The 9,083-nt window shown below is 41.6% G+C and overlaps 1 long non-coding RNA gene across 1 annotated transcript; it reads right to left on the reverse strand.

Annotated features, from left to right (window-relative positions):
• Positions 1-5,504: 5,504 nt before the first annotated feature.
• LOC104952028 (uncharacterized) lies at positions 5,505-9,061 on the reverse strand. The gene is made up of 3 exons (XR_799083.1): positions 8,853-9,061; positions 5,812-5,987; positions 5,505-5,646 (listed from the first exon to the last, which is right to left on the reverse strand). It is a non-coding gene; the product is annotated as an uncharacterized lncRNA (long non-coding RNA).
• Positions 9,062-9,083: the final 22 nt, after the last annotated feature.

Here is a 9,083-nt window from a genome sequence, read left to right on the forward strand (position 1 = left end):
GGTGAAGTAAGAATCCTTAGCTCCCAATTCTAGCGCCTACTTAGTCCCTTGAGCGGTAAGGGAACGATCTATCTTCTACCAGTCATTTAAAAGAGTTACCTCGGTGTAAATCAGTACATCCTGGTAACGTGACGTACGTTTCTGACTAGTTAGTTACAGCATTCAGCTAAGAATGTAAAGTAACAATTGTACACATCCAGACTATAGTTACGAAGTACAGCACCTTCTTCCAGAAGTGTGATTTTGCGGTTTAGCCCTTGTAAAATGGGCGTCGACAATAAACTACTGACCTACTATTGAAAAAAAGGTATTGTTTTAATTTTCAGAGGTGGTCAGGCCTGTACGGGGACTTTACAATATCTCTAAGACACAGCATTTTTCATCGGTTATCCTTCGGTCTAACACTTTGTTAGCGGTATTAACAGTATAACGGTAATATATGATGGTATGTGCCGCCGCTTATAAATCGGCGTATCTTTTACGTCGCATTATGTATTGCACAACGACTATCGTGCGGATAACAGTGTCGCCAAGGAATATCCTATCTCAGTTCTTTCTATATACAGTATCTGATATAGATAACATCTATCTACCTTGAAACTTGGTCTCTCATCTCTATGTCAGATCTATACAATTGGTAGACCTCTATGTTTAAAACTACTGACTCGTGTGCAACTTCCTGATCGTACACACCTTGGTTCAATGTCAGTCACTGTATTTTCTACCTGGTTGAGTGCCTTTACTGTCTTCATCAGTAACGCAGCAAGACAGATACATCAGAAATATATATAAGGGTGTCTCCTTGTAATGCTCACCTAGCTATGTATCAATATCCTGTCTTCCTCATGGTCTCTTACTCTCTGACCAGCACAATGGATGTCCTGGTGATTCAAACAGATATAGTACGGTTCGCAATTATCGCGATGTTCACGACTAATTGTCGAAACCCACGAATATGAAAAACCTATTAACCTAAAAATCCATGTTTTATAGACTTATACTCGGGTGGGATGTGATAGATAGTAGTAAATAGATAGCTAGGTAGCATCTACATGTGACCAAGTCATACCCATTATTACAGATGTATTATGTCTGCTGCGTCTGCGGTGAGAACAGAAGGGCTTCACAGAAAATGATATAGAAATAAGTTGCCGGTACTTGGACGTGTGTACGTAATGCAGGAGTTGCACTCGAGTCGTAGGTTCTTAGAACATAGAGTGGTTCTCCAATGTGATCGATACAGTATAATGGTGAGAGAGACAAGGGATACATAGATGTTAATATATTAGATAGCTACATGATAGGGGGATAGCTACCCTTGGCGTCGTTCTGGTTTATCCGGCACGGATAATTATACGTGTACAATACAAATTAGGAGGTCGGTAAAACCAAGATACTTCCTCTTTTTTAGGGCGACCGCCTGTGACCCATATTCCGTTAAACAAACCGCTAATGTAAAAGTTTAAGTCTGACACTAGGATAACAGTTGTAGGTCCAAATTAAAATGATTATGGTCAACCACGTATAATTGTGTGAATAGTCTATCCCCTAGCGAGAGATTGCCTAGTCACCCTCTAAAATACATATAACAATACCCGAATTAGAGGTTTTTCCAATGTATGTTAAGTTATGAACGACCGCCCATTTACATGGGGTAACCGCCCAAGGTACACTCAACTTTTGTAGAAAGGTAGCTTATACTTCGTACACTGGGGGACTAGTCCTTGATGGTTACTGATTTGTTGACTTACATAGGACAATGCGTAACTAGCTTGCGTAGCGTACGCTACGGTTTGAATTAGGACATCTGTGTCACCTGTTGTGTACACCGTACGTATCATAGATGGTAAATGATTGCATCATCTACCCGCGTCAGGAGCTAAGTAGGGCCTAGTTGATCGGGCCTAGGATCTTTGTCTCGACCAGGCCACTGCTCAGCAGGGGGAGAGGGTATTGAGGCTCGCGGCAACCTCAGGATGTGGACCACACTGCATGTTTAATTTTGTAGTTAACGCAGTGAGCGACTGAGAGAGATCATTGACATTTCCATTGTAATGGTTGCATGGGGAATCTAGGTAGCATCGGATGGGATAATCGTTCATCTATATCGAAGTCTTCACTAGCAAACCGAGTCCCCTCCCCTGCGCCTCAGTTCACTTTGACGGACAGTCGAGCACCCCTGAGTCGTCGCGCCTCGCCCTCGGCCATCCGGCGCCCTCGGCCTCGCGGTCATTGTCGCCTGAGTCTCTAAGCGTTAGGACTAAGGAGTGAACACGATATCGTCTCGTCTGTGGCGACGCACTGAGTCTCAATGCATTGCGCATTCTCGTCGTCTAGGTCTCTAGGTACCGTCTGAGGCAGGAGCTACGTGCTCAGTTTGTCGTCTGAGTTCTCAGCTGATGTCTAGTCGTTTTATTGGGAAAAATAAACACTAGTTAGTACAAATAATTTCGTTTTACGGTGACACCATCGGCTCCAAATTATATTGTAGTCGAAATATACGAGCACTTACGTTGTTGAAAAGCCAAAGTGGCATTCCTAAAAAGATGACAGAACCAGTACTGACTTAGTATACTGAGTTTACTAGGCATTCCTAGGCCTGAGGGAAGTTACTGACCTGGTATTCTGGGCTCAGGTATTTTCCTAGGCCTCAAACGGTAGAGATAAAGATTGTCGTACTGTCCTTCCCACTACGTTCTAACTGTCCTTCACATTGGTAAGTTTATTGAAATACTTGTCCACAGTTTATTTGTTGCATGTTCAGTTGGACTATTCCACCGAACGTTCGTCTAAAATTTGGAATGTTTAATATACTCCCCAAACCCTTTTGTGGTGTTACTAGTATATTTTCCACACGGAATTGGGAGTGACTCGCTCTTCTCCTCCGAGAGATTTCGAAGACGGGGGGCGCCGGCGAAATGGTGTCATTTGGTTAAAATTATTTTTGTTCATCGTGACGAGTCTCCCCTCTCCATTAACCCCGAGTCCTTTGAGTCCTACACCTGGTGTGACGTACAAATTAAAACTATCAATTGCGTCACTCGCTACTCTCTTTATAACATGTAAAATAACATTAAAACGTACCCCAGTCCATCTGCCTACCCTTTAGCAAATAGGATAGCTTCCAGAAGTTATCGTTTGGCTCAGGGGAGGGGACGCGGATCAGTGAAACTTCCTGCAGACTCGTGGGGACTCAGAGCCGCGGGAGCCGGGAGCCGCGGGTCAACAGCAGACTCAGAGATTCGCAAATCCTGACTCACTGTGCAAAACATAGCAGACTCGTGCGGACTCAGAGCCGTAACCGTAGAGCAGCAGATCCAGAGCTCCAGCAGACTCGTCCTCATGCACGAGTCAACAGCAGACTCAGATTCGCCAAATCGCAAAATAACCCTTTTTATTTGTGATCAACATTTTTTATTAAAGCAAAATGCACTGTGTAGCGGAGGTTAATATAACATCAGTTTAATATGCTCGTGAAATGCAACAACTTTTCGGTTTCACCGGTAGGATTTCTACTGTCTTGGTCATACTGACTCATATGACTCAAATGACTCGTATGATCCGGATCTCTTCAATGACTGACTCATAAGACTCCGAGTCCATAAAAGGATCCGGATTTGCCATCTCTATTTCTAACAGCATGACAGGAAGTGATGCAAGATTGACAGGAAGTGATACATTCAAATAACTTTATGAACAGTGTCAAATAAACCAACGTTACAAGTCACCTGAAAGGTGCTGCAAGCAGTATTTTAACCTTACAAATTATATGAAGTGTTTTTGAAAACACCACAATGATCATATAAAGGTGTGCCTTTACCTCACTGAGCTGAGAGAGAGCTCTCTAAAGCTCTGCCCCCCGCGGCCGCTTACACAGTAAATTCCAATTTTAATAAAAGCCAGTGTTGGGACTAATGCGTTACAAAGTAACGCGTTACTGTAACGCCGTTATTTTGGCAGTAACTAGTACTCTACGCACTATTTTTTTAATTCAGTAACTCAGTTACCGTTACTACATGGTGCGTTACTCCGTTATTTTTTTTATATAGTCTCGGCTCCCAGACGTTGGTGAGCGGCGCCACATCAAAGTAACTACAGCGATGAGAACACCCTTAAGTAGGCTACAACTTAAGTACAGTACTTGAGTAAATGTACTTAGATACTTCCTGTGTCACATGCGGAGACGCGCTGTGGGCGTGTTTGTGTTTACTAACAAGACTATCATGGCGGCAGCGGAGCTCAAGTCGAGTTTCTCCGCCTGGAGATATTCTCACTATTTCACTTTTGTCGAGCACAAAGAAAAGAACGTTTTAGTTAAATGTAAGTTGTGTCTTGGCGGGTCAAAGATCCTATCTACTGCCCAAAACAGCAATTCAAATCTGTTGAAACATCTGCAGAAACAACATGCTGGGACGAAGCTAGTAGCTAAGACCACAGACCCAGACTCATCCGACGCCACTCCACCTCCACCTAAGCAACAGCGGCTGGATTTTAACCGAGGGACTGCTAGCCAGGGAAAAGTTGATAGGGAAAAGTTGATAGAGCCATTGCACGGTATGTTGTAGAACACATGCAGGCTATTTCTACTATTTCTATTGCTATTTCTTGATCAACAGATTGTATTACTCTCCAATGCAATAACAGTACTGAAATGAAGGCTATAGGGCATTAATGGGAGCCCTTTTTTTAAGTACTTTTGGGTGTAAGTAATCAGTAAAGTAACTGAATTACTTTTGAAATTAAGTAACTAGTAATGGTAACTAGTTATTGGTTTTCAGTAACTAGCACAACACTGGGCATTAGTAAGAGTCTAACCACCTTTTACACTCTTTTATCCTGGCTTCATTACCCAGGCATCCACAGGAACCAGCGTACTGCAGGGCCTGAATGGTAAAGCCAATATGTCACCACTTCGATTCAATCCATTAATCAATTCAATGTCATTTATACAGCCCAAAATCACAAAACACTAATGTCTCTAAGAGGGCTTAACAATCTATAACACATTGATAGAATCCCAGTAGAGACAAAAGGATTCTTATCAAAACACAAACGCACGTTGGCAATTGTTTCGCACAAAATTACCAATAAAAAAACACTTAAATAAAACAACCTTATTACTTTAAACTAAATAAAAATGTGGCCGAATTGAAAATTAACATGCTGCTCTTTGGTCATGTTTGTATTTAAGATATGTACAGTATATACATATATGTGCATGTACAATGAAATGTGTACGCTCAGCTCTCCACACCTAAATATGAAAAAAATATACAAACAGCATAAAAATATTCTAAGAATAAAAGTGCATTATATAACAGAAATTAAATAGGATGTTTAAAGAGTCACCAAAACACACAACGCAGAATATTTAATACGTGTTTTGAAAGAGTAACTTTCTGAAGGACCACGTTCAGAGGTGGATTTGTGTTATAGTGCCCAGTGATTGATGCTGTGCCCCCTCAGAGCATGTGGTTGTGTTTAACAAAAGTAACTTACCATGAGGGTAACTCGGTGGTCTTTGTGTTTGGCTAGATCTATCAAGTTGAGGCCGTTGAACAACACGTTTTCAAGGCAGCCATGAAAACCCCTCTTAGAGACGACTGGTTTCTGAGAGCCGAGGCTCTGGAATGTCCCCACACTCAGCTGGACGAAGACACAAAGAAACAGAGATATTCAGAGGGTTGCATGCACAATAAATAATAAAATACAAAACCTACACATGTCTGGCTCTAATATGAGCGTTTAGTATACTTTAGTTTCCTGATTGCATCAAAGTGTGGACGCATGTTCTCCTGTGTGTTCTCCCACCTGCTGGATGTTCCAGTGGCTGAACTCTGCAGGGATCTGAATCCTCTCCGTGTGTTTGTCCACAGTGAGGTTGAGGTGAGCGCTGCGCCGCTCCACCGCTAAATGATGCCAATGCTGATCATCCAGCAGGCTGCCGAGGGAGGAGAGACGCCGGGGCTCAGAGGAAGAAGTCCTGCCTGGAAGAGGAGAGGAGAGGTGGAGAGAGTAATGAAAAAAGGCTGTAGAAAATCGTGATTTTACAAACTTAGAATAAAGTTTGTTTCCAATATGTAAAAATAACTTAGCACCAGGCCAATAACATATTATGTCCTTTGATGAATAGTTTAGTTTCCCCTGTATACAGCATATGCTATGTTTGAATCCATTGTTTTTTACATTTGACTTAAGCATTTTGTTTTACATAAATATTGTTTCATTTTAAATTCATAATGAAGAAAGAATTCACACAAAAAATATAAAGAATAACAAATAAATGTAAAAGAAAATAGAAGGAGATAGAACAACACACCACACACCCAACGACCCCTTTTTTTAAACCTACGCACACATATTTAAATGTTTTTCTATATTTTGCTTGCATATTTATACTTTAACATATTTAATAAATATATGTATTAATTTGTAATAATTTCAATTTTTTTATTTAATAAAAAACTGTCACAAAAGATGTTCCCCTGGGATGAATAAAATAGTCTGAGCTGCGTCGTAGAATCTGAGAACCAAAGCAAAATATGTCATAATGCAGAATATGAGAAACTGCAGCGGAAACATGGCGAGACATCGTTAATGATTGATGAGCAAAGTCCAAATGGGTGGATTCATTTCTGCATCCCCTGCAGTACTGTGGGAGAAACGCTGTGTTTCTGCTGAAGAGCTGAATACAGTCATCATTAAAATGCATTAGATAATCTTTAGGGAGACTCAGTTCCAACTTCAAAGAGAGAAACGGAGACACTTTAATGATGATGGACATTTTCTGATATTGCAGTCCATTTTGTGAGAGGTGTATTTGTCTGCAGCTTATATGAAGAAAACAAATTCATCTACAGTGAAGAAGAGAATACATCACTGTGAAATCAATATGAGAATAGCAACACTTTAAAACAAATAAGATGCTGTTGGATGTACAAGGAGAGGATCTTATGGTTGTTTCTTTGAATATTTGATTTCATTACTGACTTCATGACTGGAAAGACAACGGTGGAAAAAATAAGAGAAGTCCATGAATTCATGTTAATATACAGAGATCAAATGTAACTTTTTCTTTGTCGCTCTCTCTTTATTTTACTGCATGTGGCTTATCTTTACTTTGTGGATGAAGTAGCAAGGTCAACAGGGATTAAAAATACATTCATCTTTTTTCAAGAAGTGACAGCAATGGTCGCACATGTAGGTTTATGACATGGCAGTAAGTTGTTTGCTTGGTGTGGAATATAAAAAATGCACCGCTGCCTTCTGTGTAAGACCTCCTGTCAGTGAGTCCTTGAGTGAGATGTTTATATGAGTGGTGATGTGGGTCAGCAGAAATCAATAGGTGACTTCCTGATGGGAGCCTGAACGTGCCAGGAACATATTAAAAAGCGACTGGTCACCATAAAGGAAACATTAAGTCGGATGGCAACACAGAAGAGGGGTCATGGGGTCGAAGAAATACAATATATTTACAGCATGAATGTGCACACTAATATCATGGAGATAATATGTTATTATTAGCTTATTAGATAAGATAAGGGGCCGGACATCTCTAAGCGGTTGACCAATCACAACAGAGCCGGCCAGATGTCACAGTAGAGACACTTAATACTAATATGAACCTGAAAATGAGGGCCCCTCGAAAGATGGATAAAAGAAAGATAAGTATGTGTGTATAAAAAAACACAGGGCTGAAAGTTTGACAGAGGCAAAGACAAATATGTATGGGTAACAGAAGGTTTTGGGAGTTTTAAAATGCAAAAGAAAGAGGGTGAAGGAGGCAAAGAAAAAGGAAAGGTGAAGGAGGCAAAGAAAAAGGAAAGGAGTGAGGGAGGTAGAGAGATAATGGGGGGAGGGGATGGGTGAATGGATGGAGAAAGTATTTCAGCAGTAGTTTAACCAACCCTCACACACACACACACACACACACACACACACACACACACACACACACACACACACACACACACACACACACACACACACACACACACACACACACACCTCCCTCTGTACAGTCTGTAAGCCATGCATCAAGTCCTACAGAGTCCGGCCCTAACACATGCTACAGTGAACGGATACCATCCATCACGGCAGCAACTAGACAGAGACGCAGCAACGGAGCGAGAGCCGAGGTTTAAACCAATCAGGCGGCAGCGTGCGTGTCGTCCATCTCACCCAACCACAACCAATCAGAAGTTATCTCAGGGGGGTTTATATTGTCCTCCACCTTATAGAGAAGTTCTCCACCAGTACGCCGACAGAGGACATGTCAAGACACTACATCTCTTCGTGCTGATCAAGTTGTTTCAGCTATGTTTCAATTTTTACCAACGATGTCAACAAGCTTCTTAAGCCTACCACTTCTCTTGTTTGCCATACCCGTATATCTCCCAATATTTCTTCAGATAAACCTGGTATTCATAGAGATTGTTGTGTTATTCTCCAATGTACAAGACATCGAGCGTTCGAGGCCGTGGCTCCTAAACTATGGAACGCTCTGCCCGCTCACCCACGGTCCGCTGACTCTGTTGACGCTTTTAAATGTCATCTAAAGACATTCCTGTTGGGCAGGCGTTCGGGTAACTTGTGTGCTTTTATTCTATTGTATTCTATGTTTGTATTCTGTTTTTATTGTGTTTTTCACAATGTATTGTGTTTTGAGCACTTCTTAACACGTGGCTTGTGTGGTCATTTAATCTTTTAGGATTCGTATTGTGTTTTAATGCTTTGTCAAGCACTTTGTGACCATGTCTGGGAAAAGCACTTTATAAATAAATGTTACTTACATAGATAATATATGTCAGTATTGCTCAGTTGTGTAGATATCAGTATATTGTGTGAGCTACCTTGTCTGAGCAGCAGCTGCAGCTTTCCTCTCTCCAACTCCAGACTGAGTCCTCTCCCTCTCTCTCCCTCTGCATGCAGCAGCGTCCCAGAATTCCTCAGGGTTTTAAACTTCAGAGAGACGACCTCTCTGGACGTCTGCCTCGGGTCGGGGGTCAACCTGAACACCAGACTGCTGCTGCCGTCCAAACTCACCACATCAGAGGCTGGAAGACACAAAGAGAGACAGAGGC

Source organism: Notothenia coriiceps, unplaced genomic scaffold (assembly GCF_000735185.1).
Source record: "Notothenia coriiceps isolate Sejong01 unplaced genomic scaffold, NC01 NC01_scaffold00019408, whole genome shotgun sequence".
NCBI classification, from domain to species: Eukaryota; Metazoa; Chordata; class Actinopteri; order Perciformes; family Nototheniidae; genus Notothenia; species Notothenia coriiceps.